The sequence below is a fragment of the Octopus sinensis genome, linkage group LG11, assembly GCF_006345805.1.
Source record: "Octopus sinensis linkage group LG11, ASM634580v1, whole genome shotgun sequence".
NCBI classification, from domain to species: domain Eukaryota; kingdom Metazoa; phylum Mollusca; class Cephalopoda; order Octopoda; family Octopodidae; genus Octopus; species Octopus sinensis.
The window spans coordinates 66,810,832-66,821,338 of NC_043007.1; the positions used below are offsets into that span (position 1 = coordinate 66,810,832).

General features: G+C 31.9%; 1 long non-coding RNA gene and 1 other non-coding gene across 2 annotated transcripts in view; one reads left to right on the forward strand and one right to left on the reverse strand.

Annotated features, from left to right (window-relative positions):
• LOC118765461 overlaps positions 1-8,611 on the reverse strand; it is a 13,639-nt gene extending 5,028 nt beyond the window's left edge. The window contains exon 1 of the long non-coding RNA XR_005001328.1: positions 8,586-8,611. This is a non-coding gene — a long non-coding RNA (uncharacterized LOC118765461). The remainder of the gene's footprint in view (positions 1-8,585) is intronic.
• Positions 5,349-5,450, forward strand: LOC115217719. Its single transcript, XR_003882185.1, has one exon. It is a non-coding gene; the product is annotated as a U6 spliceosomal RNA (small nuclear RNA).
• Positions 8,612-10,507: the final 1,896 nt, after the last annotated feature.

Genomic DNA, 10,507 nt, shown 5'->3' on the forward strand with positions numbered 1-10,507 from the left:
ATATACACATATATATACATATACATATGTGTATATATATATATGCATATATATACATATGTATATATATACACATACATATACACTTATAAATACAGGCATATAAGTTTCTAAACTTAAAAATTAAATGCAATATTTATGCAATATATATATATATACAAAATATGTATATATAATATTTATATATGCATTATACTAATTTAATATATATTTTATACGCATCTCTACAAAAATTCGATATATACAAACAAAGATATATCCATATACGTGATATATATACAAACATATATACATATATCTTTGCATATGTGCATACCTGTATATATGTATATAAATATACATATATATGTATATATGGCTATTATTTTTCATTTATGTATATTTCCAACATTAATATGAGCTTCTTTTGGCTTTCACTATTTTACAAACCTTGTTTCTTTAATTTTCCTTTTTACAATTATTTATTTTTTAGCTGTTTTCTTTTCTTTTTTTTATTGTTTCTGATTTAGAAAACATCCATTGCCTTTTCAATGGATGACTGTGAAAAGTGAATACATACATTCATACACACACACACATATAATGTATAAATTTGGTCTGTCATGACATTCCAATTGTTTCAACCATTGTTATCTCCCCATTAATGTCAAAAAATGCCGAGTGATGGCGAAGCAAGTTGCTTATGGAAACTGCCGCTGGATTGAACAAAGAGAAATTTGACTTCAACTTTTTTTTTTTTAGATCAGGGAAAAAAATAATATTGTTAAAATAATCTGCTATTACAAACGTAAAAAAAAAGAAAACAATCAGAAGAAAAACAAAACATTGGAATTGATAACTTGTCTTCAAAATTCATGAGGACATTTTATTTCCGTCTTAAATCTACAAGCCTCTAAGAAAAAAATTATTTTTTACAGTAATACAAAACAACCTTTCGAGATAGCCTTTATTATTTGAATTTTCAAAGTTTCCTATATTATTGAAATTATACAAACATACACACAGACTCTCTCTCAAACACACACACGCATAATCATATACATATTCCATGTATATATATATATATATATATATATATATATATATATATATATATATATATAATATATATATATACAGATATATACTTATAGCATATTATTTATAAATATATATATATATGATATATCATAGGTTGATAGTTTACATATACATGCATTTAGTGAGGCCTCACTCCTCTGATATTCATCCAAATGTGGATTCCTGCTCAACTGCTCGACAAATATAAACTCAGTTTATTTATTTATTCCCTTATTTATTATGCAATATCAACCATGTCTGGTTGGGTTTCATTTTTTTTATAATTCTTCATTTCTATTCAAGTTTATTTTCAATTTCCTTTACCATTTTTCTTAAAACAATGTAAGACATTTACAGCTTTCTTTCAAAAATTTTCATTTCTATCATATTTCCATAGCCACACTGGTTTTTGTGTAGAAAAAATAAAACTTACACCACCTACATACATACATACATATATATATGTACAATATATATATATATATAATATATATATATATATATATATATATATATATTATATATATATATATATATACACATAGATATATATTTAGATATATATATACACATAGATATATATTTAGAAGACCACGGTGAGAACTATAAATGTCTTTCTCTCTCAGATGGAAAATTTTCTCCCTAGTTTGAGAAGACATTTTTACATATTATGAATATGCCTTAACGTCCAAAATGTGCAATGAATAGCCATGCATTTGCCTAAAATATTTTTTTACTTAAGTTTATATAGATTTCACCCATCAGGATTCTTATGTATGTATATATATATATATATATGTATTTATATATATATGCACACTAAACATTCCTTCACCTATAATACCCCGTTACGAAATACCTCCCAAATAAACATGAACAATTCTGAATCTCCTAAAGAACAGGAATAGCAATATTAGAAATAAGAGCAAAGCCTATTGGTTTTTGCATTGTATTTAAATATTATTATGAAAATATTAACGTTATATTTTATAAGCATTTTTATTATCATTAATAGTATGGTTTTTCACGTGAAATTGTATCTTGAAATATCTGCTTTGTCTTTCCACACAAACTACTTTGCAACAAACACTGAGGAGAATAAACCATAAGCCGCAGCAGATATATATAATAATATATATATATATATTATATATATATATATATATATATATATATAATATATATATATATATATATATTATATATATAAAGATATATATATATATACTGAATATCTCTCGTTGAAAGATTTACAAATAGAAATTTTCTATTTTATATATATATGTGTGTGTGTGTATCTATGCATATAAATGTGCGTATATATACACGTATACACATGTATACGCATTAAATACTTGTGTTTACGTTTACATACACAAAAACGCACTCACACGTTTAAAACAAGAACACATGCAAAGACTATTTTAAATAAATACATTAAACTTTACATAATAAAGTTGAAATTATTTATTTGTGTCTATTATTTAGAATAGGAAAACATATAAGATAAGAAGGGCAAAAATATATTAAAGAGGAAACAGAAGGAAAGATAATTCCCTCTTTCATCTTATCAATAATCTGTAGAATTTCGGATTTTCCTAACCTAAACCTACAAGGACAGCTATGAAGATTAAGTGAATTGCAGTAGAAAATTCTTTTAACTCAAAAGAAACAAACATACATACAATAACGAGCGTATCTAATTGAAACCGTAGAAACATACGCCGAATTCTGAACAATGTATATGCGTATGTATGCATGTAAGTACATATGTGTATGTATATATATATATATATAGCTGCACCTATACATATACACATGCACATGCACATACATACATATGTACGTACATACATACATGCATACATATGTACATACAAACATATATATATTTTAAAATCCCACTCCAGAAACTCGCTGACTTCTGATTTGCGACGTCAGCTAAATGTATCGGCCATATTGCTTTAATATGCCGAATTTATTGCCTTATCATATCCGCTTTTTCGTGCGGTAAAAATATATATTTTGCATCTTCAGACAAAATCTTTTGCCTTAAAACTTGTCATTTAAAATGAAATAAAACTAAAATAAATATTCAAATAACGTTTTTTTTTGCCCATTAATTTTCATTCCTTCAAAGATTCATTCTCATTTCTCTTTTCAAATTTATTTTATTTTATATTTTTAATGGATATTTGAAAAGAGAAAGTATAAAAGAAAATTAAATTTAATTAAAAATAAAGTAAAGGTAACTAAAAAGAAAGCAAAATAATAACATTGAAATAAAAGAGAATATAACAATAAAAAGAAAATAAACATGGATTCTTCATTTTAATGCCTATCTCTCCTACCACCAACACTATCACAACTACCATATATAAAGCAAATTTGAATTGCTTAACAAATCTGATATTTTTATTTTCGTTTTTTTGTTTGGTTTTTTTTTGAGAAAGAAAAATGTGTATAAATTACAATAAAATTTTACTTTCAATGTTTTGTTGTGCTTCGATCTTCGATCTATCTGTTGTACCCTCAATGCCTTTATTATTTGGTAACAGCGCAATAAAGATTATCGTTTTAGTAAAAACGAAACAAACTTTAAAGTTTTTTCTTCTCGTTTCTTTTTATTCTTAATTTCTCTTATTTATCTTTCTTATTATTTTTCATTTATATTCTATAACTCAAAAATCGTTAAGGTTTTGTATGGTTCGCTGCTGTACAGAATGGTACCTTACTCAGTTACCTTCTTTTATCCGAGCTTGGCATCAAGCTTGACAGTGGTGCATTCCGAATTGGCGTAGCTCTTCGCGTAGGCTCGAACGCAAAGGGCTCGGATGTTAAGATGTAAGTATAATAAAACGACTGATCCGAGAGAATTTCATGTGCTTCTATGAATTTCAAGTGGATCGTTATGACATCTTTCCTTCACATCTCTCCTTTTGCTGTATCTTCCTATCGTCAAATTAGGGCATGAAAAAAGAATGCATAGAAAGAAAGCAAATAGTATTTTGCTTTGTATGCCCCGATATGAATTTACAGATGTCAGCGCCTTATATGTAACACGTAGGAAGCAAAAAGCACAAGACTTTGATGGTGCAATGGTGTTCAAACGAACATACGGGTGAATATTTGTCAAATGCATTAATGTTGATAGTTCGTTTCTCGGCATACCAACTACAAAAGATTGCCTAACCGTATACGGCCCATGATCATGTGCGGGGCTCTCATGGAACAAATATATCTAGTAATAAATGGACGACATTGAGAGAAGCAATTATTAAAGGAATGACTTTATAGCTTAACACTAGTGTATCGTTAGCTTGTATATTTCAAATACTCTTACAGATGTAGTTTAGAGTTATCGAGGGAGCCTCTTCGTTGTTATTTTGTCACTTAGAAATAGTAACCAAAGCTCTCTAAAATATGTCATCTTCAATGAATGGAGGATGTGTAGCAAGATTCGAAACCTAATCGGAAAATTGCTAAGGTAAAATAACAACTTAGTTACAGATCTTTCATGAGATCGACCGAGTTATGAACCAGTCAGCAGGCAGACATCGCGTGATGCATTATACTGGAAGACTCTAGAATATTATCCTAACAAGGCCTATAAATAGGCACGTTTTGAATGCCGAACTTTAGTTTGTGACCACGCGAAATTAAGCTAACCACATACTCATTTTGCTGTTTTAAACAATCGTTATTACGACTCTTTACTCAATCTAGTCAGCAGCTACTGTTAGCCGGCGTGAACCCAATGTGTACATTTTCTCCTATCTTAACAACTCGATTACAGAGCCTTTTTAATGAATTATTTGTAAGAGCTACATAATTGTCCTTTCTCTGTGTAAACTGTGTTGTCGCAATTTTTAATTCACGACCAATATGGAAATTATTTGTGTGGTAAATTAAAATTCTGTTAATTGTTCACGAGTGCTGTGCCTTCATTATACGCAGCCTGAACCCAACTTGACTACCAAAATTTCATATATACTTCGGCTATCGTGGGAGTTTTCATCTACACTCAGTTACAGATGTATTGGGTGATATAGTCCAAAATGCAGAAAGATAAAATATCGACAAAGAAAATACTCACAAAGCAGACTTGAAAATGCTAAGTTTATTTCACGGAAATATTTTTTAAATATGTTTTAAAACTGAAGCAAGTTGTTAAAGGAAATTTACTAAAAAGAAAGTTTATTTAGTAAAATATTAAAATAAATCTTTTTTATTCAGTAAAACTCTTAAAATACTTTTTAAAACATTTAAAAATATTTTCAAAATATTTTGTACAGGATTTGGCTGTACGTATTTTAAAATTGCAACGATACAGATTAACATGGCCCCTGCGCAATGATAACACGCAAATTCGTGAAGCGTTCCATATTTTTCTTAGACGGCGATCTGGCAGAATTGTTAGCACCTCGGGTAAAATGCTTAGCAGCATTTCGTCCGTCGTTACATTTTGTGTCCAAATTCCGCTGAGGTCGACTTTACCTTTCGTCCTTTCGGAGTCGATAAAATAAGTACCAGTTAAGCACTGAGGTCAATATAATCGACTTACCCCATCCTCAAAGTTGCTGGCTTCGTGTCAAAATTTGAAACTAATATTTTTAAATATTTTACCAAAACCTTTTATAAAATAAAAATTAAATATTAAAGCATTACTAAATATTAAAATAATATGACTGATACATTTATCGAACGTCGCGAATCAGAATTAGATACATATAAATAAAAATTAAAAATATGCTTTATAAAAGCTTACTTTTTAAAAACGCTTATTCTAAATTTTTATTGAAATAAAAAAAATTGAAGAAATACTCATTTTTGAAAATATTGATTTTTTTTTTTACTAAATTAAAATTTTTGTCAATGTTCTTTAATAAATTGCTTCAGTTTTATTAAAAATAAAAAGCTGCCATAAATAATGTTTTAAAATAAAGTTATTGGTGTCAACTGTTCGCACAAGGACAATAAGTTCAGATGAACATTGACCCCAATGCTCAACTGGTACTGATATTATCGACTCCGAAAGGATGAAATGTAAAGTCGTCTTCGACAACATTTGAAATCAGAGCGTAAAGACGGACAAAATGCCGCTAAGCGTTTTGCCCAGTGCAGTAATGATTAAAATTAAAGTAATCTATTAAGATGAAGCTATAAATAGTGAAGCCTGGACTTTGAGAAAAATAGCGGGGTGGGGTCGAATCATAAGTTGTGAGGACTTCTTTACAATGGTCATTAACTTTGGTATATTTTTATTTGTGTCACATTAGCCCCAAGAGGTAGATATTTGTTGCAGAATTAATTCAATGCTAGATTGTTATAGATGGATTCCTACTCTTGAAACTAACGTCTAAATGGTTGATTATTCCGCAAGCATATCTACCCTCAACACATTTCTCAAGCCGAATCGGCGTGACACAGTGTAACAAAGAGCTCCTTTGAATTACATGTACAATCCAGGGAGAAAGTGAAAGAGAGAAGAATCGATCTCATTATTGAACTGCAGCACTTTATTTATCGACCCTAAAAGGAAGAAATACAAAATTTATATCTGTGAGATTTGAACTCAGATTTCAGAGTCTTACAGAACAAACAGAGTAAGGCATCCTATCCGATGCTCTAAAGATTATGCCAATTCGCTGTCTTAGCTGCAACAGCAAACTTGCAATCAAGCTTCATATTGAAACGCTCACAGGTTCGCTCTCTTATTCTACGTAGATTTCTGCATAGTTATTATGGGTATTGCTGTAATTTTGGGCTCCCGCAAATCAGAGGGAGATTTTACAGCTAATGCAAAGAATCAAAATTCGGATATGAAATAATTGTGAAACTATCATTTCAAATCATTTGCCGAACAAGTGAAGTTTTTCCAATACATAAATCTATATATATATATATATATATATATAATATATATATATATATGTGTGTGTGTGTGTGTGTGTGTTGTGTGTGTGTGTGTGTGTATGTGTGTGTGTGTGTGTGTGTGTGTGTGCGTGTGTTTATGTATATGTATGTATATTAGGAGTGACAGACGCCTGGTCTTTGTTACAACATCCCTTTTGGAGAAGGTTAATTCGTATATACAACTCGCTGCTCTACAGAGCCGGATATCTTGCATTTTGCTTGTATCTGGACTTATTGGTATTGCTAGTGATATTCGTTGCAGTATTGTGCAAGCTGCACTTAACCTAAAACAATTGCACGGGCATAGGTGACACTTCCCTGTCAGCAATGGTGATACTCGTCTAACGAGCAGACATTCTTCAAGTATGCGTGTAATAAGTTCGTTGTGGTATGTAACTCAGGTGTTTACCATATGAAGTACTACCACCCACTCTAACCAAAATGTCCAGGCCTCTCTCCCAAGAACATCGCCCCCCCCCCTCCACGGAATCTTCTCTCTACTTTTTGTTTTTTGCAGGTGTAGACATGAAACATTTAAAAGAGAACATTAAGAGCATCGCACACACTAGCCTCGGAAGGTCTACAAAAGCCATGGAGAATATCGCTTCCTCTAGTTTCAGCATGTGTAAAAAAAAAGAATTAATAATAATAATAAAGAAAGACCTCCCTTTCATTGCATCAATTTCTTGCATCCAAATTTGAACCCGCTGCAGTTTCCGCTGCTATTCACTTCAGCGAAAGATAATGAAAACTAGGTTTACCGAGTCGAAGGTAAATGTCACAAAATATCACAACTGGATTACCGACTCATTATTTGTGAGTACGATTTCCATTTTTTTCTCTACTCAGGTAGTTGAGCTCAAGAATATTACTATGAAATGAAATCCAAAATTAAAGAAGCAAGATCACAGAGGATTACACCATGTAGTGGGGCTCAAGAAGATTACTACGATGTGTAATCCAAAATTAAACACGCAAGTTACAGTGGGTCAGATATCATGAAAAACAAATCAAAGTTGCAATGTATCAAAATATTAAAGATCCCAAAACCCGCTATCTATTAGAGTCAGTAGCGGCTTTAGAGATATTTGGATTTAAAACTGCATGGTTCATATATCCTACTCCAAAAGCTTGTACGCATACGCAACCTTTTTAAAAGAAGTGGTCGGCTCATCATCAGGCGGGCAGCACAACTAAAAAATTTCAAGATAATTTTTTTGTTTAAGCGTGCCATTCAGAGAGTCTTACGGGCTCCTTTCCTAGAGATGGCTTACATTTTACTTATTTAGACAATAATACAATTACTCCAAGGACAACTATGATATTCAATACACTGTCCACACGAACGACAAATTTTTTTCTAACTGGTTGCCAGTCACCGAGATCACAGGCTAACACAACTGCACATATTACACATAGGTACATTTAACATACAGCATACACATAATCAATACAAACATATTGAGTAAACACATCTCACTACAATAAACACAATACAAATACTAAATACATTATTTCAAGTTAGCGTGTTCATGTTAATATACGTAAACACAAACACACACACGCACACACACGCGCACACACATATACATACACACATACATACACACATACACACACACACATACATACATACATACATACATACATACATACATACATACATACATACATACATACATACATACTATATACAATGACTTTTTGTTTCAGTCACTGAACAGCGGCCAAGCGGGGGCATCGTCTTGAAGAGTTTAATCGAAGAAATCGACCCCGGTATTTTTTTTTTTTTAGGTCCACAATTTATTCACTCAGCTTATTTTGCTCAACTGCACTGCTGCGAAGGCGTAAGTAGACCAATACCGGTTGTCAAGATGGGAAGACAAATACAAACACGAAAAGACACACACACTCACGCACCACACACACACATATATGTATATATGCATGCATGTGTGTGTATATGTGTGTATATGTGATTGTCGTGCGCTGATGACGGGTCAATACCCAGAAACTGCAGTCCGTGCGTATTACTTAGGTTGACGAGGGAAGGATGACCTCCCTTTGCAAATACCGAAAGGTCACAGAAAATGTGCCTATAGCCAGCTGGAGGAAATGTTCTCCTGGAGCTACAAGCTAGAGTAACACCCACCCTTAGTGGTTAGCCATATTGGGATGGCAAATATACCTCACACACACACACACACACCACACACACACACACACATATATATATATATATATATATATATATATACATACTCTTTTACTTGTTTCTGCCATTTGACTGCGGCCATGCTGGAGCACCGCATTTAGTCGAGCAAATCGACCACAGGACTTATTCTTTGTAAGCCTAGTACTTATTCTATTGGTCTCTTTTGCCGAACCGCTAAGTTATGGGGACGTAAACACACCAGCATCGGTTGTTAAGCGATGTTCGGGGGACAAACACAGACACACAAACACATACACACACACACACACACACATACACACATACACACACACACATATATATATATATATATATATATATATATATATATATATATAAATATATATATATACATATATACGACGGGCTTCTTTCAGTTTCCGTCTACAAAATCCACTCACAAGGCTTTGGTCGGCCCGAGGCTATAGTTGAAGACACTTGCCAAAGGTGCCACGCAGTGGGACTGAACCCGGAACCATGTGGTTGGTAAGAAGCTACTTACCACACAGCCACTCCTGCGCATATATGTGTGTGTGTGTGTGTGTGTATGAGTGTGTATAAATATTTTTTTTATTTTATTTTATTTTATCTAGTTTCAGCTCACGAGCTGTGGCCATGCTGAGGCACCGCCCATATATAGAGAGATTTATAATAGTATAAAATACAATTATAATCAAGGGCATAGAAGAGATTATGTCTATGCTGGAAATAGATGCTAAATCGTCAAACCACTTAAAATTATTACTTTTATAGTACACACGTGTTGAAATCGAGGGAGCAGGTTCGCAGAAATTCATAAAATAGTCAGCCGTGGGTCAATCAATTTTTGGATTAGTCTAATAACATTTCCTCATCAGCAAGGTATACTGAGGAAAGTAAATAAGATATTTATACATACTCACAGGGAAGCAAAAGCAAAGCAGCGATTACTTACAAATACCACAAATATATCCGCATTTGAATTTCGTAGTCTACCTCAGCGCGTGTGTATTTGATCTGAGTAGTATAAAAGTGATTAGACTGTCCCGGAGTGAATGGAAAATATTCAATTATAATAATAAAGGATAAATATCTCATTTATTTCCCTCAGTATGCCTTGCTGATAAGGAAAAGTTATTAGACTAAACCAAAATTGATTGACCCACGGCTAATTATTTTATGAATTTCTGTGAACCTACTCCCTCGATTTCAATACGTGTGTACTATAAAAATAATAATTTTAAGTGATTTGACGATTTAGCATCTATTTTCAGCATAGGTATGGTCTCTTCTATGCCATTAATTATAATTGTATTTTATACTATCATAAATCTCTAT